General features: G+C 39.7%; 2 long non-coding RNA genes across 2 annotated transcripts in view; one reads left to right on the top strand and one right to left on the bottom strand.

Annotated features, from left to right (window-relative positions):
* Positions 1 to 625: 625 nt before the first annotated feature.
* The window catches only part of LOC138354286 (uncharacterized), a 41,268-nt gene continuing 17,135 nt past the window's right edge, over positions 626 to 24,758 (top strand). Inside the window, exons 1-2 of the long non-coding RNA XR_011223537.1 lie at positions 626 to 1,107; positions 17,367 to 17,534. This is a non-coding gene — a long non-coding RNA (uncharacterized lncRNA). The remainder of the gene's footprint in view (positions 1,108 to 17,366; positions 17,535 to 24,758) is intronic.
* Positions 18,807 to 20,370, bottom strand: LOC123766589 (uncharacterized). Its single transcript, XR_006773834.2, has 2 exons — positions 19,768 to 20,370; positions 18,807 to 18,967 (listed from the first exon to the last, which is right to left on the bottom strand). It is a non-coding gene; the product is annotated as an uncharacterized lncRNA (long non-coding RNA).

Genomic DNA, 24,758 nt, shown 5'->3' with positions numbered 1-24,758 from the left:
TGAAGTCTTTGAAAATGTAATAAGTTTTACGAAACGCGCCCGTGTCGCGTCAGACTAGAAATAAAAAATGAATTTTGGAGAAGTGATTTTTGATTTACCTCCAACAGTGAAGCATAATGTACGAAAGATTGAGAAAATTCGTGTTAGAATTATTAATCTTACTTTTTCGGTCATATTTAATAAAATATGTCTACAGGAAAGACTGCTACCAAAATATACTAATATATATATATATATATATATATATATATATATATATATATATATTTATATTTATATATATATATATATATATATATATATATATATATATATATATATATATATATATATATATATATATATGCTTTAACTGTTCTGAATAAAAATCCAAAATTAAAATGTCATTTTATTTCCATATACTTTGCAATACATAATATAAGCATGCTTAATATTATTATAATATATATATATATATATATATATATATATATATATATATATATATATATATATATATATATATATAATACCTCTATATATGAATCTAACATATTCTGTATGTATAAACTGGCTGCTTGTCTTCCAAGACAATGAATTGTTAATTATTATTATTATTATTATTATTATTATTATTATTATTATTATTATTATTATTATAACAGCATTAATATGAGCCGTAAATGCCAAAATGCTATTGAATTTCAAAATCCAGCTCGACAAAATCATAAAGACAAATGGTGGAGACATTCAATAAGCCGCCGGCTTCCTGTCCTCGTCGAGGCCACTACAGAGATAGTGATTGATTGATTGATGAAGATTAAGCCACCCAAAAGGTGGCACGGGCATGAATAGTCCGTAAGTGGTGGCCTTTTTGAGCCATTACCAGTATCAAGAGCTGATACTGGAGATCTGTGGAGGTGCGACTGCACCCTGCGTGACGGGAGATGTCTCCCCCGTAAGAGATAGTGGTATATTTAGGTAAATATATATGAACTAAATATAGTTATGAAACGACCATCACCATTTTCTTTGACTGTCATATAGTGTTGCTTCCCGGGAATGTAAGCGAGCCAAAACAGACACCGCGTGAGACCTTCCTTGAATGGCTTAGTACACCTTCATTAGGTATGCGTATTTATTATTTTTGTGCCTGCAGAATCTAGCTATTAGCTCTTGGACCCCGCCTTTCTAGCCACTCTATTTTTGTCCGTTGAATCCTATTTTGAATTGTGTGTATCCTCCCTTCTGTGGTAAATGTGGTTCATGGGATTGTGGTGATTTGTAGGTGTAGGTATGATGGCTGTGGTAGGTGTGTTAGTTGCTGGCCAGTCCATCATCAAAACAGAGTTGTGAGGTTCACAACATGTAAGTCAAATATTGACTACAAAAGCTCTATATAATCAGTATTTGTACTTATGGTACAAAGCAGTAAATAGGTACCTGGGTGTTAGTTAGCTGTCACGGGCTGCTTCCTGGGGGTGAAGGCCTGGACACTAAAGCCCCGAAATCATCTCAAGATAACCTCAAGGTATGGTCCACCTGGCCTTGTTCGAGGCTGTGATGCAAAATGGGCTTCCTTCACATTCAGTCAGGTAGTGTTAATACGTCCTAAATCAACGTAACCAAAATACTACATCCAACCTAGACCTAATTATACAAAAATCACAATATGTAATAATAATAATTTACATTTCAGAAAAGAGTGGGTTATATACTGTGTGAAAGATTCTGTCAGTTGGTTGTGTACTGAATATGTAAAAAACAGGACTGTCAGTATTTGACATGGTTTGGGCTGGAGTATGCATTGTGTTGGCTGTGGTGTGGTAGGTGTATTGTAATTATCTAAGTGTAGTTACAGGATGAGATCTAGGATAATTTACCAATATTTACTTCATGAAGCATAATTATTTGTGTGCAGTCCCTCCCTGTCTTCACAGATATCTTGAGGTTATCTTGAGATGATTTCGGGGCTTAGCATCCCTACGGCCCGGTCCTCGACCAGGCCTCCTTTTCGTTACACATCCCCAGGAAGCAGCCCGTAGCAGCTGTCTAACTCCCAGGTACTTATTTACTGCTAGGTAACAGGTGCATCAGGGTGAAAGAAACTACCCATTTGTTTCCGCCTCCACTGGAGATCGAACCCGGAACTTCAGGACTACGAATCCAAAGTGCTGTCCACTCAGCTGTCAGGCCCCTAGATGAACAATGTTTGTTATTATCAAGAAGGTCTTGTTTAGCACCAACAACCTCATTCTTGTATATTGCAGAATCATATTTTAGCATAGACATAGGTGGTTCAAATGATGAACAACAAGTCCTGTTTTCTTCAAGATGTTTTGATTCTCAGTAATTGATGTCAAAAGTCCATTTCATTTCTCAGTTTACTTTTCACTGACTCTCAAAACTGCCAATTTCATCCAGTGCATTTCTTATCAGTAAGCTCTCTCTTATCAGTAAACTTATCAGTAAGTTTGTGCCTCTCTGAGGCACAAACCAGGCAAGGAGAGGCTACGGGATTCAGTAAGTTCAGTAGAACTTCGGTTTCAACCCTTTTAACCCTGTCGTAGCTCAGTCTATTAAGGCAGTGTCTAGGATGCTCTCGGACGCAGGTTCGAATCCTCGTCATGGCCCTTGTGGATTTGTTCATTTGATGCATCATGTTAGTGTGATCTCTGTGTGTGAGTAAGCTGTATATTTTCAGCGTAAACTCAGCAAGGTCAATCAGCATGGACTCTCCAGTAGCGTTCTAGACAGTTATTGCTTTGGTCCAAAATGTCGATCCAAATGTTAGAATTTGTCCCTCGCAAATGTTAGCCCAGTCAATAGTTAACAGTAAATGCCACTGGTTTTCAATTTCACTACGATTAGATTGGTTAGCAAGAACTTATATAAGTTCTGCAAATGGTGGCTGTGTGTGGCTGATGCATATGTTAGGTTCTTCACTTTTTTTTTTTTTTAATTTCAGCATTACTAGGAATGCAATAGTATGCAAATAAGAAACTCATTGACAAGCTCACACTAAAGATTTATGGCAGCTATGTTGAATGCTTTGAAACTTTTCCTGTTTATGGTACTGTATTGTTGTGTCTGTTAATGGGCAGGTGTAGAAAATTCATAGCCAAAGTCCACTTTCTATTGTGGCAGATAAATGGAATTGAAGTTCAAAATAACATTCAGCTTTGCATGATCAAAGATGCATAATGCATAGACATTACTCCAGTGAGCATTACTGGCAGTTAAGGTTGGGAAATCTATCCCTTCCCTGGGAAAGATTGCCTTACCTTGCGGTTACCGTTTCTTTTTTTGGTGGTACCAAGGATCAACATTCCCATGGCCTGGTCTCAGACCAGGCCTCCTGCAGTTAGTGATGTGGTCAATCAGGCTGTTGGACATGGGTTTGATTTCACACACACATTACTTAAACATTACAAATGCATAAATAAACATTGACTTTCTTAACATTTGTAGCCCAAATTGGCCCAACTTATTTTAGTAATAGCCCCCAAAAGAGTTGCCAGTTGCAAAATTCAAAATTTAGTAGCGCTGGGCTTTCTTTCAGGCTACTCATGCCCGTGCCACCTCTTGGGTGACTTAATCTTATCAATCAATCACTGGGCTTTCAAGAGTAGCCAATGTTGACCAGACCACACACTAGAAGGTGAAGGGACGACGACGTTTTGGTCCGTCCTGGAACATTCTCAAGTCAATTGTGATGAGGAAGTAGAGACAGACAATAAATAGGCGAGAGAGAGCTGAGTAGCCAAATTTGTTTTTAACCCATTTTGGCAATACTGGCTGGCAATGCTACGATTCTGGCACATTATATCCTTGTCCACCTGAAATCTGTGTCTTGCCCTGGGCTGTTCATAATTCAGTTGATGAGAACTACCAATTGTCATATGTTTGATGTTAGTAATAGTTTGTAGAATTTTTTGATAACATTACAGATGTTAGTGGCATGTGACATTCCTGTAAATGAGGAATTCTTGGAGATAATTTAAGTAGCTGGTACAGTAAGTTTAATGTGGCTGCTACAGCGTCAATACTAAGGGCTTTTAAGTTTCCCTAAATCACCCCAATTTTTATCTTGGGGTCAATAGTATAAAAAAATGTAGTGCATTCAGCAAGCTGTATATGAGTAAATATCACTTACTGTATAGAAAAGTTAGTCTATAATTTATCTTTTTTCAATTCAAAAGTAAAAACAAATGTCGTAGCTAAAAATAAAACAGAAGACTATTATGATAACAATTCTAAGTTAAAATATTGTATTATATATTTATGTTTTATTACTCAAGTTGATTCAAATACCAATAACAGTACTGTATACACATCAGATTAAGAAAATCATTAAATCTAAAAATAATACAGTATAAACTTCCACTGGAATTTGTCATGCTTCAATCTGAGAATGCTACATGTCCTTTCCAAATTAGTTATTTCTTTACTGACTATATTGTATTACAAATTAAGTTTAGGTACCTTTCTCTGGACAAAGCAAACAAACTAAAACTTTGCTATTCAAGTTTGTTCCTTTATAAGGAAAAAAAACAAGATTAAGAAAAGCCTAATCCTTTTAACTTTAAACTATTGATTTCCTCACAAATAGCCCCAATTCAAATATATGAGTATTATTTTCTTTAGCTTGGCCCTTTTAGAATGTTTCATAACTGGACACACTTAACACATTTCCGTCATATGATTGACCAGGTGAGGCTTAACTTTCCTCATTCCTTATTTACTTCCTTTTCTGCTAGAATTTAATAATCTTCCTTGGTTTGCGACACTTGTTGTTTGATGGACACTCAATGTTATTGGTTTCATTATCTGGTTTTTGTTTTCTTCCTTTTCTTGAGAAGTACAGGATGCTGTCTGGTGTGGTGCGGGTGGTAGCAATACTAGAAGAGTTCCCCAACTCTGCATGCACCAAATCTTGCCACATTATGCAAGTGTAAGCAAACTTTTTGTCTGTCTTGAGAACCACTTTTGCGTTGATGAACATGAATACCCATGGCTTTAAGTATCACCTCGAAATTTTCATGAATAAATGTCCTGTACTTCGTGTTCTAATTGACACTAGTGAGGGTAATATTCCATGAGTTCTTCACAGAGGATATAATCAGCTTGTTTCTTGTTTTCATCAACTATTTTGATGCAAACATCTTGAAGGAGTCATTGCCCCACAAGGACTTTTTCACTAGCCCTTTCTATGGTCTGAGATTGAACTACAGAAAAATTATTGTTAAACTAACAGTTGTAGATGTTCTTTATTTTTTAGTTTACAACAGTGTTTCCTGATTCTTTTTTTTTTTAATTTTGAACCAATAACTGAGGAAGGGGTTCGTCCGTCCAGTCTATGCCAGTGTAAGCATACTTATTTTCTTTTATGCCATGTGAGTTGCAAACACGACGGTAACTACCATAGATACCCATGGAACTGAGGATCTTGCCAACAGTCGTAGTGACTGCAGGAACCTTACCCTCCAAATTACACCAGCATTGATAGTATTTAATGAGATCTTCACAAAGGATATAATCACTTACTACACTGGTTTTCATCAAATATTTTGATGCAAACTCCTTGAAGGAGTCTTTTCTATTGGAGGAGTGATTGATTTTAGTCATTTCTGTGGGTTGATATTGCTCAGTGGAATTTTTGGAGTGAAGTGAAAAGTTGTAAGAGCTCATATTTACGTTTTCTGTTGTGTTTTTGGATATTTGGTCTACCCGTGGAAACAATTCAAGAAATGCTGTATTTGTCCAGCCTACGCAAGTGTAGGCATACTTTTTTACATACAGGGATATGGTAACACGATGATTAGCACGGATGCCCATGGAAGCAAGTATCCGTCCACCCATTACAGTTGATGAAGGAACTTTACCCTCCAAATTACACCAGCAACGATAGTATTTTGTGAGATCTTCACAAAGGATATTATCTGTTTTTTTATTAGTTTTTATCAAATATTTTGATGCAAACTCCTTGAAGGAGTCATTGCTCTTCAAGATGAAATTGTTTCTAGATTTTTCTGTGGGTTGATGTTGCTTGGAGGAATTCTCAAAGTTAAGTGGAAAGTTGTGAGAGCTTTTATTTATGTTATCTGTTGTGTTTTCATATACTTGTTCAGCCTTTGGAACCAATTCTTCAAGAAATGCCCTCTTTGTCCAGCCTATGCAGGTGTAGGCACAAGTTTGTTTTATACTCAGAGATCCACCAAAACGACGATTAGCACATATGCCCATAGAAGCAAGTATCTTCCCAGCCATTATAGTAGATGAAGGAACTTTACCCTCCAAATTACACCAGCAACGATAGTATTTCATGAGATCTTCACAAAGGATACAATCACTCTCCTTATTGGTTTTCATCAAATATTTTGATACAAACTCATTGAAGGAGTTTTTGCTATTGGAGGAGTGATTGATGTTAGTCTTTTCTATGGGTTGATATTGCTCGATGGAATTCTTGGAGTAAAGCGGAAAGTTGTAAGAGCTCATTTGTACGTTTTCTGTTGTGTTTCTGGATATTTGGTCTACCCGTGGAAACAATTCAAGAAATGCTGTGTTTGTCCAGCCTACGCAAGTGTAGGCATACTTTTGTTTTACATCCAGGAATTTGCTAACACGATGATTAGCACGGATGCCCATGGAAGCAAGTATCCGTCCACCCATTAAAGTTGATGATGGAACTTTACCTTCCAAATTACACCAGCAACGATAGTATTTTGTGAGATCTTCACAAAGGATACAATCACTTTCTTTATTGGTTTTCATCAAATATTTTGATGTAAACTCATTGAAGGAGTTTTTGCTATTGGAGGAGTGATTGATTTTAGTCTTTTCTATGGGTTGATATTGCTCAGTGGAATTCTTGAAGCAATGTGGAAAGTTGTAAGAGCTCATATTTACATTTTCTGTTGTGTTTCTGGATATTTGTTCTACACGTGGAAACAATTCAAGAAATGCTGTGTTTGTCCAGCCTACACAAGTGTAGGCATATTTTTGTTTTACATCCAGGAATTTGCTAACACGATGATTAGCACGGATGCCCATGGAAGCAAGTATCCGTCCACACATTACAGTTGATGAAGGAACTTTACCCTCCAAATTACACCAGCAACGATAGTATTTTGTGAGATCTTCACTATGGATACAATCCGTTATTTTATTGGTTTTTATCAAATATTTTGATGCAAACTCACTGAAGGAGTCTTTGCTCAAGATGAGAGCGTTTCTAGATTTTTCTGAAGGTTGCTTGGAGGAATTCTCAAAGCTAAGAGGAAAGTTATGAGAGCTCTTATTTATGTTATCGGTTGTGTTTCCAGATACTTGTTCAGCCTTTGGAACCAATTCTTCAAGAAATGCCCTCTCTGTCCAGGCAACACAAGTGTAGGCATACTTTTGTTTTACACCCAGGGTTCTGTCAACACAACGATTAGCATAGATACCATAGGAGGCAAGTATCCCTCCTCCCATTGAAGTTGAAGGAACTTTATCCTCCTGATTACACCAGCAACAATAGTATTTCATGAGATCTTCGCAAAGAATATAATCACTTTCTTTCTTGGTTTTTATCAAATATTTTGATGCAAACTCTTTAAAGGAGTCTTTGCTCTTCAAGGACTCTTCTTCTTTACTCTTTTCTGTGTTCTGAGCGTGACTGACGGAAAACTTACTGCTAAACAAATAGTCGTAGATGCTCTTCCTTAGGTTAGCAGTTGAGTTTCTAGAGACATAATCTTGGCTCATGCCCTGACAGGTAGCAGTGTCACAGATACCCAAGGCAGAAAGCATCTCCCTGATGGTTACAGCAGATAAATGGCCTTTACTCATTGGGTTAATCCTGGTGCTCCTCTGTGACCCTTCGTCTTTTCTCTTGAGCTGTTCGTTGGTTGAAGGACAATCTTTTTCCTTATTGAGTTTCTTGTCTGGTAAATTTTGATCCTTTTTCACCTTAATTTCCTGTTGGTCTTCATGCCAAATAATAACCTCCAAGATCTTCTCCAATTTTTTGCTTATCTCGGACCTAAAACATTTAAAGTAATTATCAGGCAACATTTCACAGTATTTATACAACAATTTCATTTGATAAATTATATTGATTACTGCTATTCTAAACTGTGATCTGATGATAGTTGAATGTTACATGATTTCTTATGAAATTAATCGCTATCAATTTACAATATTGACACCTAGTTGCTTCTGAGAAACCTTCTTTAACCCTTCTACTGTGCAAGTCAAATATGAGTTTAGTCTGACTGCACTGTGCAAGTCATATACTGTACAATTTTAGTCTGCACTGTGCAAGTCATATATGATTTTAGTCTGACTCCACTGTGCAAGTCATATAGGTTTTAGAGTATTGCATAAGATTTAAAAGTTCTGCTGATACAAGGTGCTCACATGGGCTTTCTCAGGGCTTCAGTAAACAGATACCATTTTGAAAAACAATTGTGGGCACTTTTCCTGGGTGTGAAGGCCTCAGTACTAAGTTAGCACCCAAGGCTGGTGCAGGCAGCACAAGCTATCAGCACTGCTGTTCATCTTCTTCTTGAGGTTATCTTGAGATGATTTCGGGGCTTTAGTGTCCCCGTGGCCCGGTCCTCGACCAGGCCTCCACCCCCAGGAAGCAGCCCGTGACAGCTGATTAACACCCAGGTACCTATTTACTGCTAGGTAACAGGGGCATAGGGTGAAAGAAACTCTACCCATTGTTTCTCGCTGGCGCCGGGGATCGAACCCGGGACCACAGGATCACAGTCCAGCGTGCTGTCTGCTCGGCCGACCCGCTCCTTGTGACCACAAACTGCAGGACATGTTCACCATCCACTAATCTCGCTCTCAAATGGCATGCATTAACTTGACCTTAGGGGACCTACAATACCAGCCTAATGTACATATATTCATACACAGGCTGCCTGCCCTGCGACAAAATCAATTAATTATTACAAAATTAAATTTTAGAATTTGAATTTCTATTAACAATCCAGAAAACTATACTATACTTACAAATTTGACCACACACAATCGGCAACATCTGTATTCTCTTTCATCATATCTTGGCAAAGTTTTGTCACACTAAAACATAACAGGATATCTCCATAGTCTTCCAACATTATTTCCAGATCATTTTCTTTCATGATAAACTCTTCCTGAATATCATCCCACAACTGTTGGAGGTATGAAATAGCCAAATCATTTGTTGCCTTCGATGGTCCGTCACTCTTTTTCTGAAAGTATTAATCAAAATAATCACATTTTTGTATACAATATATAATCTCATATATAATTTAACTTACCTATTAATGACACAGTATCCTCAACTAGAGGAATGGAGTAGATGAAGTAAACATACAGTACTATCAATCTTCAAAATTTCATTTATGGCCTTTCATTCTGCTCCCTTTTGTACTAAACTGTGCATGTTGCTGTTTGTACTAAACAGTGCATGCTGTTGTTATACTAAACTGTGCATGCTACTGTTCATACTAAACTGTACATGCTACTGTTCATACTAAACTGTGCATGCTACTGTTCATTCTAAACTGTTCATGTTGCTGTTAATACTAAACCATGCATGTTGCTGTTCATACTAAACTGTGCATACTGCAGTTCATATTAAACCATACATAGTGCTGTTCATATTAAACTGTGCATGTTACTGTTCGTACTAAACCGTGCATGCTGCAGTTCATACTAAACTGTACATTCTACTATGTCAGTGACCCTAAAGATCTTATACAGAAATGAAGCAAAACTTTGTATACTGTCAAGATTTTATCCATAAATGAAATCCCTAAAATGTGGGAGAAAATAAGTTACAAGTGTCGCAATCAGGGAAATATTGTTCAAAATTCAATACAAACTATTTTATCATCAAATCTTGCATTTAGCATTTGAATTAAATTTGATGAAATGTTCACAAAAACTCCTTAGTGATATACTACACGACAATAAGAAAATAATGCATTAACAATGAGAAAACAACAATAAGAAATACTGCATTTACAATGAGAAAAATGCCTCATACTGCATCTCCAACAATTACGCTATAGAGTCAGCTCAAAGAACAAAACGCAGTGTCTGGATCATATGGGCCAGTCACTACTGGATATATCAAATATAAATTGGAGAATACAAGAGATATAAAAGGAAGGTATTGGATAAAATGGAAAATAAAGCAGAGTTGAAGGACACATGGTAAGGAGAACTGCAAGAACTGAGGCATCAATTCAGTAATACAATACTGTACCCCTTAAGTCTACAGACTCGAGAGACGAACGATGCATCTATACAGTACTGTATTAGCAAATCCCATCTTCATCAGCACAGGACAACTATTTGTTAATCCAGTCACTAATCCAGTCACTTAATCCAGCCTGGGGATGGGTTGCTGTAAATGCTTCAGTCACGTACTACAAACCATTGCCAACAGAATCTGAATATCTAACCTAACCTAATTTAGGCCTAACTAGACACAATAATGCACAGTACATTAAAATTGATGAATGCATCTTTGGGGTCAGCTGATGCATAGATGAGCATTGCTTGTGGATGGGTTGTGGCAAATATAATTAATCAATTATCTAATTTACATATATACTTACCCATTTCATTTCTTCACTCTTCCTAATTGTATCTTCCACTCTACTGTAATAAAGGTAAATATTTGTATTAGTTCCTATTTATTTAAATATTCAAGTTAAATAGAAGTGAAGCTAAGAGACAAGGAGTGGAGATAGTTTTACCCAAGTGAGGAGACAACAGGTACATATCAAACACACTAATCCAATTACAGTACCAACAGCTAGCTTACACCTAGTAAGTCCTACCATCAACAAGACCATGATAAAACTGCTAGTTTACACCACACATACTGCCCCAGTTAACCGATAAGAATGCAGGACCAAATTACCCAGGCGATCACCTCGTTTCTCATCACACCAGTATAGAATATATATAATGTTCGTTTTTGCCCATTTGAATTCACTTCCCTCCACCTCTAAGTATGCTAAGGTGTACCAAAGGTGTATATTAGATTCTGATAATGGACAATGTAATGGAAACACCACCCATAATAAGTTAATAAATCCAAAAATTGTACACACTTGCAGCTATCGTGTGTCTTCTTTATCTCAACAAGTGTTTCTTGATCTCCACAACTTGGTGCCTGTTCTATCTTGGCAGGTAATTCTTGGTCTCCAGAACTGGGTGCCTGTTCTGTCTTGGCTGGTAATTCTTGATCTCCACAACTCGGTGCCTGTTCTGTCTTGGCTGGTAATTCTTGATCTCCACAACTCGGTGCCTGTTCTGTCATGCCTGGTAATTCTTGATCTCCACAACTCGGTGCCTGTTCTGTCTTGGCAGGTAATTCTTGGTCTCCACAACTCTGTGCCTGTTCTGTCTTGTCAGGTAATTCTTGATCTCCACAACTCTGTGCCTGTTCTGTCTTGGCTGGTAATTCTTGGTCTCCACAACTCTGTGCCTGTTCTGTCTTAGCTGGTAATTCTTGATCTCCACAACTCGGTGCCTGTTCTGTCTTGGTGGGTAATTCTTGGTCTCCACAACTCTGAGAGCTCTCTTTAGGTGTACAATGTGCTGTAAATACATAAATAATGGTCAGTGAGAACAAATATGCCTAACACTTTCCCTTGTTAGGGAATGTACCTGTTCAGAGCATCACAAATATCTAGATAATCCTTAATCAGCCAATCTGCACCTTAATAAACACTACCTCTATCTGCTCATCCATGTCAGGCATGTACCAATTATACCCAATCACTTCATTTCATGTACAGTATCATATTACTAAAATTGGAAAACCTTAATGTTTTAACTAATTTTCTCGGGGGACAGGCAGCCAGTGTACGTCCTCAGGGGGGTATGAACCGTTGAGGTAATTACAGTACTTCAAAACCACTATGTAATTAGTGGTATTATCCACTCGACCCTATCCATAGTTAGGTTAGAGTTAGGCTAGATTTGGTTTGGTTATACTTAAAATATTTTGGTTTGGCACTTTCCCTGGATAATTTCCTTCCCCCCCCCCCCATCAAGTAGAACTACTCACTAAATAGCAACCATGAAACAACCACACAACAGTTGACTAACTCCTGGATACCAATTTGCGTCGCCCTCATCTTCAGTAATTGGTAAATCAATGGTTTTTGTGTAAATACTAATTATTTTGAATTGTTTAATTTAAATCTGGGAATAGATTTAATAAAAGTAAATAGTTGCTAAATCGCCTATTATATTTATTGGTGTATATCTGCGGCCGGTATTAGTATGTGAGGTAATATTCCAACTGCCGGAAATATGGTTAATAGAAACTCAAAATAGAGCTTTTGTTGGAATTGTTTGATGGAGTCCTTGTAGTATAGATACAAAGCTTTTATGATAAAACATTTAGAGGTTTAGTACAGTGATTAATTCAGAACATTAATGCCTTGGTTAATCATAAAAATAATACTAGACAGTGTTGAAATGGTGGGAAGCCTAGTTCTCTGCTTATTAACTAAAACATAATAAAGTGAATATTTCTGAAATCAGTTTCTGTATCAGCATTGTAATGGTCCAAACATTTATTTTTGTTTATAATTACATATCTAGGATTTCTGTTGAAAAGAAACATCAGTTTTAGACATCTTAGAGTGCTCGGCCTACATTAGGCTGCAGCCTAATGTACAGACTACGGGCTCACCATAGCCCGTGCTGCTTGGAACTTTTTGTTCCAGGTGGCGAATCTTGAACAACAACAGCCTAATGTATATGACTCTGGTGCTAGGTATATTTTGATGCCAAATGCGTACCAAATTTAAAATCGTTTTAAGAGTTTAAAATAGTTTTAAGAGTAGGAATTCTTGAGGTATCCTTCAAGAACGAAGTGTCTGGTTCAAAATTAAAACCAGTTTCCGTTCGTATTATCCTGGGCTCACAAATTTTACTAATATTAAATAAAACATTATGCACTAACCTTTGAATTCTTCGAGTCCCAAACAAATTATTTCAGACAAAACTCTTAGTCCTTCAGTGGAAGATATATCCAAGTTATGTTTCTTTAAGGCTCTCACAACCTTGATGAAATTCCGAACCTGCGAAAAAATATATATATTTTATTTTAATTCATCAAGATATAAACAGGTTCCTGAAATGCGATGGCATGGTTTAAATGGGAGTTTAAAACTAATTGGTAAGAAGTTCTGATATTAACTTTCAAGGTTCCCAGAGTCATATGTAGCCAGGCTGCAGGAACTTTACCTATTTTATCTAAAAAATAAATCGATTTACCGCTTTAAAAACGAAGATTTCTGACAAGCTTGAATCGGATAATTTACGATGAATCACTAGTTTATCACTAATGTACTAACAAAGGTTTGGAGATATTTTGAAGGCGTTTGGAAAATGAAAAAGGCTAAAATCACTAATTAGCTCCCCTCCAAATACGACTACATACTTGCAATATCACTTTTCTAGCGGGTGTCAATCATAGCGTAAAAACAAAACATAAAATGGAATATAAACGCAATTCAGGAAAATTCAAGCAATATATTTGATTCATACTAAAGACAAAATTGCAGAATAGAATTTAAGTGGAATGCTTCGTTATTAGCACCGATGGACTCGTGTGACAGAATATTCAATAGATCATAGATATTTAAGATGCCCATATACGAGGTCATAAAGGCATGATGCTCATATACGAGGTCATAAAGGCATGATGCCCATTACGAGATCATAGAGACATGATACCCACATACGAGATCATAAAGGCATGACGCATCAATCAACACCATTCCTGAAGGCTCCTAGGAGACCCGCAGTTTGGTGAACATAAAATAGGCCCATACACGTCCTAGGACATATTACAATTCAGATAAACAGATTTGTCAGGCAGCATAAACTAGGCTACCAATAGGCTATATAATCCATCTCATCTAATACTTAGTTTCAAACTCATTCCTAACTCATTAGAAACAGCAATATATGATACACTAGGCTACAGCTCTGAGCCACAGGCATGTTTCCTACCTTGTTAATCAAAAGATCAGAGTCACCTAAACTGGTGATGGACGCCATTATCCCAGTACTCGGGTGATATAATAGCTGGCAATAATGCTATTTAGGATGATAATATACAAATAATGGAGGAGTGCCACGAGCACCGCTGCCCTCAGAGGCCGACCAGCAAGTGCCGTCTCCACCTTCTGAAATACAAAATTCTTAGCTATGAAAAACTTTCAAGATTCCCAGAGCCATTTAACCGTACAGTATATACCTGGTACAAGCACGCTGAAGTAAATATATCGCAAATTGGACCATTAAATGAACCAGGTACGAAATGAATAGCTTTTAATAATTATTATTTACTGTATTATTATAATTAAGAGCTGGTTCATTTCGTATATAATTGTCAAGAATACTTATTAGGACCTATCATGTCAAAAGGCTATTTTTATTATTATTATTATTTTCTACCACAGACGTGACCACACATTTACAGTACTAACCAGCATATATACATTTTCTTCTGTCCTCCATGGACAGGGTTAGAGATGTGTCAAACATATAGTTCAGGGATTTATTGAACAATCAACCACAGAAGGTGATTGTAGTGCTTTGAAAATGCTAGGCTAAGCATTTGTATGTAGCTAGGCTACATACGTAAATACATAGATACACAGATTTATGTATGCAACATAATGTGTTCCATGTGTCTAATACATAGTGTCATTTATGTGCATTAACAAAGGCTATTAACTGCCTGGTTCAACTATTTTTTTCCTTTTACAAGTGACAATATAAAGCTTTCGCAACCTTGAGAGATTTTTAGGCTTCACACTTAGAGCAAGTAGCTTTTTCATACAGGAGATGCCATAGCAACTATGTGATTATTCTAGGTAAAGGAATTAAAAACTTGTGTAACTACTGGCCTCAATGTATTCCTATGGAAACCTATGCAGTCTGCATTATATAACAATAAATATTGTGTGTAAGCTATCATAATTTTTAGCTGATTTTTATATTGTTACTTTCTGGAAAAATAAAGTGCATAGTTTTTGCAGAGGAATAACATTGAGCCAAACTTTACACACAAATAATGCGGTGAGGCCCATTATTTGATGGTTTAGGGCCTACAAATAGTTAGATCATGCCCTGGAGTGATAGACCCAATACCCATCCTGTGAGTGGTAGTGTCCCCAATACTCATCCTGTGAGTGGTAGTGTACCCAATACTCGTCCTGTAAGTGGTAGTGTACCCAATACTCATCCTGTGAGTGGTAGTGTACCCAATACTCGTCCTGTAAGTTGTAGTGTACCCAATACTCATCCTGTGAGTGGTAGTGCACCTAATACCCATCCTGTGAGTGGTAGTGCCTCCTAATACCCATCCTGTGAGTGGTAGTGCACCCAATACCCATCCTGTGAGTGGTAGTGCCTTCTATACCCATCCTGTGAGTGGTAGTGTACCCACTACTCATCCTGTGAGTGGTAGTGGAACCTAATACCCATCCTATGAGTGGTAGTGCACCTAATACCCATCCTATGAGTGGTAGTGCACCTAATACCCATCCTATGAGTGGTAGTGCACCTAATACCCATCCTATGAGTGGTAGTGCACCTAATACCCATCCTATGAGTGGTAGTGCACCTAATACCCATCCTATGAGTGGTAGTGCCTCCTATACCCATCCTGTGAGTGGTAGTGCCTCCTATACCCATCCTGTGAGTGGTAGTGCACCTAATACTCAGGTGCACTATCACTCACAGGATGAGTATTAGGTGCACTATCACTCACTGGATGAGTATTAGGTGCACTATCACTCACAGGATGAGTATTAGGTGCACTATCACTCACTGGATGAGCATTAGGTGCACTATCACTCACAGGATGAGTATTAGGTGCACTATCACTCACAGGATGAGTATTAGGTGCACTATCACTCACTGGATGAGTATTAGGTGCACTATCACTCACAGGATGAATATTAGGTGCACTATCACTCACTGGGTGAGTATTAGGTGCACTATCACTCACAGGATGAGTATTAGGTGCACTATCACTCACTGGGCGAGTATTAGGTGCACTATCACTCACTGGGCGAGTATTAGGTGCACTATCACTCACTGGGTGAGTATTAGGTGCACTATCACTCACAGGATGAATATTAGGTGCACTATCACTCACTGGGTGAGTATTAGGTGCACTATCACTCACAGGATGAATATTAGGTGCACTATCACTCACTGGGTGAGTATTAGGTGCACTATCACTCACAGGATGAATATTAGGTGCACTATCACTCACTGGGTGAGTATTAGGTGCACTATCACTCACTGGGCGAGTATTAGGTGCACTATCACTCACAGGATGAATATTAGGTGCACTATCACTCACTGGGTGAGTATTAGGTGCACTATCACTCACAGGATGAATATTAGGTGCACTATCACTCACTGGGCGAGTATTAGGTGCACTATCACTCACAGGATGAATATTAGGTGCACTATCACTCACTGGGTGAGTATTAGGTGCACTATCACTCACTGGGCGAGTATTAGGTGCACTATCACTCACAGGATGAATATTAGGTGCACTATCACTCACTGGGTGAGTATTAGGTGCACTATCACTCACAGGATGAATATTAGGTGCACTATCACTCACTGGGTGAGTATTAGGTGCACTATCACTCACAGGATGAATATTAGGTGCACTATCACTCACTGGGTGAGTATTAGGTGCACTATCACTCACTGGGCGAGTATTAGGTGCACTATCACTCACTGGGCGAGTATTAGGTGCACTATCACTCACAGGATGAATATTAGGTGCACTATCACTCACTGGGTGAGTATTAGGTGCACTATCACTCACTGGGTGAGTATTAGGTGCACTATCACTCACAGGATGAGTATTAGGTGCACTACCACTCACAGTGCACCTAATACTCACCCTGTGAGTGATAATGCACCTAATACTCACCCAGTGAGTGACAGTGCACCTAATATTCCTCCTGTGAGTGATAGTTCACCCACCCAGTACCCATCCTGTGAGTGAGTGCACCCAATGTTCATCTTGTGAGTGATAGTGGACTTCACATCCATCTCGTGTTATTTCACCCTATAGAGCTGAACTTGGGTCTCTTTAGAACGTTTGGTCAATAGGTAGTTCAGGGATGATGTGGAGTAGTCGGAGTTTCTTGGCGTTATAGTGTTCTCTTGGCTGGGTTATGGTGCGCTCGTGGTGCTAGGCTAAGGAATAAGACAATTCGTGCTAGGTTATTTATTTGTACTTAGCGAATGTGAGAGTCTGGCATACTAGCATCCAGTTATTGCTAGTGGAACACGGAAACTACTGATCAAGCAACTTTCTTACGCAGAAAAGTAATCAATTAGGCTTCGGAAGGAGTCAGCGTATCACCCCGGCCTAGAACAAGTATAGCTCCCGTTTCGTCAGTCAGCAGTTAAGCAGCAGTGTTAGCCACCTGGACCACTACATGGACTTGCTGTGGCAGCGCCCGCTAGCCTCGTACCCGACACTACACCAAGTAAGGCAATGAATTTATTTATGTTAAATGGTCGACATACTGGAATTCCCAGTTTACAGCAAAGAGTCTAAAATAATGATTGTTATGCATTATAGACTTCTCCAAGTCTCCTCTCACAGATTGAAATAATTTGCTCGGTGAAATCAGCCCGTAGAACGTGGGCTGACCACTCGCCTATCACCAATTTACATATTTTCGGTATAAATATCCTTGGTTGTCACCTGAACGGGGAAGTAATTATCAAAAGGCGCTAAACCGGGAAGGCTATGTAGCACCATCAAATGTGCGGGATAATCAGAGGCCTGAACAAGGAAATAGCAATAAGGGAACAACGCAGGAGACCAGCGGGAGTGTTCATAAGACTCCATTATAGCACGCTATGCGCGCTAGTGGTTTAACAAGCATGTACTTAAACCCACTGTACTTCCTTTTATATGTTAATAAAAATAATCTTAACTTTTTTTTTTCTTTAATATCTATTGTTCCACTAGTCTATCTTTAGCTAGATATTTTCCATCTAATGCTGCCGACTTGTTTTTAGCTCCTACACGAGAATAGTATCGTTCATCTCAGACGCATCTGCCACTTAACTTTGCTTGTCCATTTAAAGTTCTATCTTAGTTCAATACGAGGCAGTAGGACAATGAAAGGCAAGAACTGAGTAGCCACTTAACACTTTCTAATGGTCATTTACTGGTGTATCCATCTGAACTTCTGTATCAAAAGAATGGAAAAAAAATTCATTGCTTCTACACCTAAAAATTAGTAGATACATTTCGTAAGTTTGATGGCCATAGGATTAACAGGTTTGAACTTTTCCTCCAACTTTATTTTACATACTTAAAAGGTCCAATGTAATGCGTAAAAATCCCCCCCCCCCCAACTGCTTTAAGCAAGAGACTTAACCCCTATAGGCTTTAAATGAATGGCACCGCCTACCTGCCGAATCTGTCTGCACCGTTCTGTTCTCGCTTACTTGTATAATAAACAGAGGAACTAATTTGCCTCGACGGAGACAAGAAACCAGCAGCGAAAATGCGGCCCTTTAGGTAATCATGACTTATGTGAATTTAGTAGCTCCAATCCATCCACCAGAAAGGGGCAAGTAATATCAAAGGCGGCACCAAGCCGGGAAGAGAACACCTGACCATCAGAGTTGTGGGTACAGGATAGCATCATCTAATAGCCTAATCACGAGGCCGGGCCACGAGAACATTGTGGCCAGTGGTACAAATTACGTTTACTTAAATTAGGAAGGTAAGAAAATGCCAGTGTTTGAGGTAGCAATTTAGTATTGAAATTCAAAGTTTTTTCAAAAATCAGCTCCAGGTGTCAGAAAGCGAGCTCTTAGATCAGAAGACTTGTTCCGTCGTTGTAGATGTTCAGTACAGAGACTGTCCTTGTTGCCCTCTGTGTGCTGTAGGTGGCCGGACCTGGGGACGAAAGGTAGTTAGATAAATCAGGCTTAAAATTATTAATATTTCATTTCCCCCCCCCCCTCCTGGTACGTAAATGCAGTTCAAGCCTTTAGATACTAGCAGCCTTCACTGCCGCCCACAAGATGGTGTACAAGGTCTTACAACAGCCTAGTCACGCTATGTGTATGGGGTCCACTACCATGGTAGTGAACCCCACAGGATGGTAGTGGGGTCCACTACCGCAATAATGTTTATTCGGGTGAAGGTACTTATATTGAAAAAGTGTTACAATGTTGTAGTATACACTGCCTGAAGTAACTGATACGCATAGCGTTTCGGGCAAAATTATAAATAAATAGGAACATACAAGTATGGACCGAGACGCAGATGTACTTAAAGCTTTAAGGATCATTAAACAATGCTGGAATTTTGTAAGACAATAGTAGCTCAATGTGCAAATATTTCAATTAGAAAACTAATGATTAATTGGTAATTAACTTGGTAAATGTCTAGCATTTGTTCCAGTACGGGGAACCAGGAGAATGGAGGGGGGGGCGCGACAAAGGGGCAGGGGGGAGGGAGGGGGACACGCGACAAAGGGGCAGGGGGAAGGAGGGGGACACGCGACAAAGGGGCAGGGGGGAGGGGGGAGGGAGGGGGACACGCGGCAGGGGGGGGAGGGAGGGAGGGGGACACGCGACAAAGGGGCAGGGGGGAAGGGAGGAGGGAAGGGGACACGCGACAAAGGGGAAGGGGGGAGGGAGGGGGACACGCGACAAAGGGGAAGGGGGGAGGATCCTCACCATACAGCTCACCTTCAAGAGACGAAGCTGGAACTGTATACCAAAAGTGAGGTAAAACAACACTGAAGTGCTTTTTGTCTCATCGTCACTTATATACCCAGCAGCCAACCAAACCCGGCCGCTGATTGGCTGACATTCACCCTAAAACTCACCCCCATTGGTTAACATTTTGCGAGTCTGAAGTGGCAATTAACAATGACCAACAGCCACTCCTTCACTTCCCCAAATACGAACAAGTCTCTAGTAAACCAATAATGAGCTCCAGCTTGAATGTTTGAAGTTGTTAATTTCAAAATCTAATTCACGAACCAAATACAACATGCTGTTGTAAATTTTGCAACAGAACAACAGATCAACATTAGCAATATAATCAACAGTGCAGTAATAATCGTCGGTTAATCAAGAACTGTTAATGGCCGCTCAACAACTACAATATACAGTATATGTAATAACTAACAAACTCAACAACACAAAGTTCCTGACACAAGACTGGATGATGTTAAATATTTACTTTCAATTGACTTAAGATATTGCTCGTTAATGACAAACTTAGTGATTTTAAACTAATTGAAGTGTGCACATTTATGCTTTATAATAACTATTAACATCCAGGATGACATTGTTCAGAATATTCTGCACAAGTGACGTCCACGAGCAATTCATGACCCCAGATGGGTCCTCGGCGCTCCTCTTGTCTTCAAACCAACACTTCCTGTCACCTTCCTCGCTCTTTCTGTCTCCGTCTCCCCAAGGTACTCTTTGGAGTACCAGTCCCCAAGGTAATCCTTGGAGTACCTTGGGGACTGGTACTCCTTGGAGTACCTTCAACACTGGTACTCCTTGGAGTACCTCCAGATACTCCTCGAGCGCCTGGAGTATGTCTCAAGACGAGCCTTACAGGATGTCAGGCGGTTCCCAGCTCCTTCCTAGACGTCCTCTATAGCTCCAACCTCTTCAGTTCTGCCTGTTAGAGCTGTATGTTTACCTTCAGATTTATAAGATAAGATGTTAGATAAAGGTACATACATTGAAAATGAGTTACAAACATAATGTTGGATTTATAGATAGCGCTAGTACATACAATGCCTGAAGCCACTAATACGTTCAGCGTTTCGGGCATGCTGAGGGGGAAAAAAAAGTCATTCCACATTCTGGGTCCCTTGATTTGTAGAGCGTTTCTAGTTTGGTTAAGTCGCACTCTTGGAATATCAAATAGGTAGTTGTTTCTAGTGTAGTGCCCATGGGTTCTGTTACAGCATTCTAGGAAGCGTTTAAGGCCAGGATTGGGATTACAGTTCAGTTTTATATATAGAGAGAACACTTGAGAAGATGTGCAGTGACTTGGTATCTAACATATTCAAAGATTTAAGTTAGGGGTGCGAGTGTTCCCTGGGGGCCAGAGTTTGTTATTGTTCTTATAGCAGATTTGCGTTGGGTAATTAGAGGACGTAGATGATTTTGGGTAGTAGAACCCCTTATAACTATCTTATGGTAACCTCCACCTTAGACGACCACAATTAGACAGTAAGGAAGGCATCTAAGACCGTCTCGGTGTACTAAAGAACATCTACAACGAAGTCGGGATATTAACACATTACCTGTCACCACGTCAAGTCTAATACCAGCCTCTGATGTTGATGCCTCTCAAGTCTTCCTATTTGGGAACCTGTACACTGAACATTGCTAACTTCAACACTGCCAGTGTATCCTCAGGATGGATGTAGGGTCCACAACTAGTCACTCGATGTGAATGAGGTCCACTTCCACCCGTAGAATGGGTAGGGGATCCACAACCACCTGTAGAATGTTAATAGGGTCCACTACCTCCCACAGGATGGGTAAGGGGTCCTCTACCACCCGTAGAATGGGTATGGGGGGTCCACAACCACCTGTAGGATGCTAATAGGGTCCACTGCCTCCCACAGGATGGGTAAGGGGTCCTCTACCACCCGTAGGATGGGTATGGGATCCACAACCACCTGTAGGATGCTAATAGGGTCCACTACCTCCCACAGGATGGGTAAGGGGTCCTCTACCACCCGTAGAATGGGTATGGGATCCACAACCACCTGTAGGATGCTAATAGGGTCCACTACCTCCCACAGGATGGGTAAGGGGTCCTCTACCACCCGTAGGATGGGTATGGGGGGTCCACAACCACCTGTAGGATGTTAATGGGGTCCACTACCTCCCACAGGAAGGGTATGGAGTTCATTACCGCCCACATCTGTGCGGTTGTAGACCTCATACCAATCCTGTGGATGATAGTGGACCCCCATACCTATCCTACAGGTGGTAGTGGACTCCTTACCCATCCTGTGGACCCCATACCCACCCTGTGGGCAGTAGTGGCCCCCATACCCATCCTGTGGGCGGTAATGGACCCCATACCCATCCAACAAGTGGTAGTGGACCTCATAAACATCATGTGACTTGTTGTGGACGCCATATCCATCCTGTTTGCAATAGTGTACCCCATAGTCATTCCCACGTCACATCGTTTTCTGTTGACGTTCCTACAACCCATTCTCTACGATTTCAAAGCTTTCCCTATTGTATATGTTGTTTAGCAAAAGCACATTATTATATGTAATTTATTTTGTATTTGATTATATGTACAAGAGTTCTTACATTCTTGTACAGCCACTAGCACGCACATTGATCCGTTATATTCGAATAGGATGGAAAATGGTACGTAAATCTCATACCAGAAGTGGGAATGGAAAATTACAATTATCATTAAAATTTTAGCAAACAGACTCTGCTGTCCATTTTAGCAAACAGATTCTGCTGTCCATGGCGATGGGACGGGTACTATGGAATGTGCTATGATACGTGAGGAAGGGTTGGTGCCTGGTGATAGCTAATAACCGTAAATCTACCACAGGAAAACTGTGAACATTAGCAGGATAGGAACTATGAGCATTATGTGGCATAGGTACTAAGGTATCCCAAGGACAGGTTGACCAGTGTTCTATTTCCCTGTACATGGTTGATTTGTCTCTTTCTGTGTGTGTGGCCGCAGCTTCTGCTTGGCTGACAGAGACATTGATGTATGTGGCTGCCAAGGTGGATACAAAGGTATAGTCCAACACTAATTGTCTGCCATTTTTCCATGGGCGCTGTGTGATTCCATCTGGTCAGCCAGCAGAGTTAACAGAATTATGGTTCAACAGATTGCGAGGCTCGCTCTTTCCGTTGGACACTGGGCTGAGGCAAGACTCCTCTTAATAATGATGCTGACTTCGTCATGTCGAGAGTGCCAACCACCTTATTTTCCACAGTGCAGGCCATGCAATACATATTCATCTGCATCTGCCTTGCCACAAATACACCTGAATATAGTGTTGATAGGGGCAGCAAGGCAGAGGGCAACTGCAATACTGAGCTGCTGCAGATCAAGACAGACATAGGGACCGGTCCATAGAATTACCCAAATCAGCCCAAAACTACACAAATCGTCCTAGCATTACGTAAGTAATGAAGAAATATGGTATATTTACTTACTATAATGTTGGTGCTACACATAGAACATGATCAAACCTATTTTTACTCTGAAATAATCTAATTTCATAACGAAATTAGACGTAAATATGTGAGAGGTGACGCCATAGGAAGTCGACGGTCCAAGCGACAATTGTGTGGAGCGACTTATCCAAGATATATGGTCGCCTGGAGAGTGTTTGCTGCCATATCAGCCTCCTGTACACAGTGATCCAGTCCTTTTTGTTCATTGAACACCGAACCCTACACGCCCTCTGATATATTGCTTAATTAACAAATATTCACAAATAAAGATTATATTTGTATATGTTATCAGAAAGGCAGATATAAAATAGTTTTTGTGAATCCATCACAGAGATTATACCTTATTAGAGAGGAAAGATATTCATACTTTAAACAAGGCTTCATGGCCGACGCTCTCCTTACCGATATGGGAACTATGACCTTCCGAAGATCAATGTTAATTTAATCTAGATATTGTAATAAACGAAGTTTTCTATGTCATCATAAAGACATAAATATAAGCTGCATGTTAATACTTTGGCATAAATATAACTGAAGTGAAAGTGAAGATATATGCCTTTTTATAGTTACTTGATGGCTCGCTCAGGGAGTGTGAAGGCCTCCACACAAGCCAATCAATTTTATAATTACTTTGCATATATGCAAAGTAACGCCATAGGTCTTTATGTCAGAATAAAGACATGTAGACGATAATGTAACTACATTTCAAGGAAAACATATCTTAATATAATTATTAAATGAATGCAAAGTTATGGTTAAATAAATAGCCAATACCACACAATCGCCGATGTCCGGACACATGAATAGTCGCATTAGGTGAAAGGAAATGTACCCAACCATTTCCATTTACCCAACCAGTTTGTGCACCCTATACTCATCCTCTGTGCGGTAATTTATTGTGCACCCCATACTCATCTTGTTACCAGTAGTTTGTGCAACCCATACTCATCCTGTGACCCGTAATTTATTGTGCATCCCATACTCATCCTGTTACCGGTAGTTTGTGCAGCCCATACCCATCCTGTGACCTGTAATTTATTGTGCAACCCATACTTATCCTGTGACCTGTAGTTATTGTGCAGCTAATACTCATCCTGTGAGTCATAGGACATTGCGCCTATTACCACTTGGACTGAGTGGTAACTATTGTATAGAAGAGCCGGCTCCCTGAGAGTGGTAAGAGGGCGTGATAAGAGGCTAACGTGTGGTCTTGAAGGAAGTCTATAAAGCAGACAATTTTCAAAAGGAAGGGCAGTATAACGAGCAGACAGGAATGGACAGACTGTCGGTTATCCCATAATGTGTAATACGCCCCGCACAGCATGGGTGGAGTGGGGGGGGGGTTGTAGCAGGGCACAGTATGGTAATGGTGCGGGTGAAGTACACACCCACTGAATTCCTGCCATTAATAATTGTTTTCATAACCATTAGAACAATGGCATCCCTCCAGCCACCATCCTTCCACTGACCCCCTC

This window comes from Procambarus clarkii, chromosome 62 (genome assembly GCF_040958095.1).
Source record: "Procambarus clarkii isolate CNS0578487 chromosome 62, FALCON_Pclarkii_2.0, whole genome shotgun sequence".
NCBI classification, from domain to species: Eukaryota; Metazoa; Arthropoda; class Malacostraca; order Decapoda; family Cambaridae; genus Procambarus; species Procambarus clarkii.
Note: the sequence above shows the minus strand (reverse complement) of the source record. Positions and strands in the feature narration are given on the sequence as shown.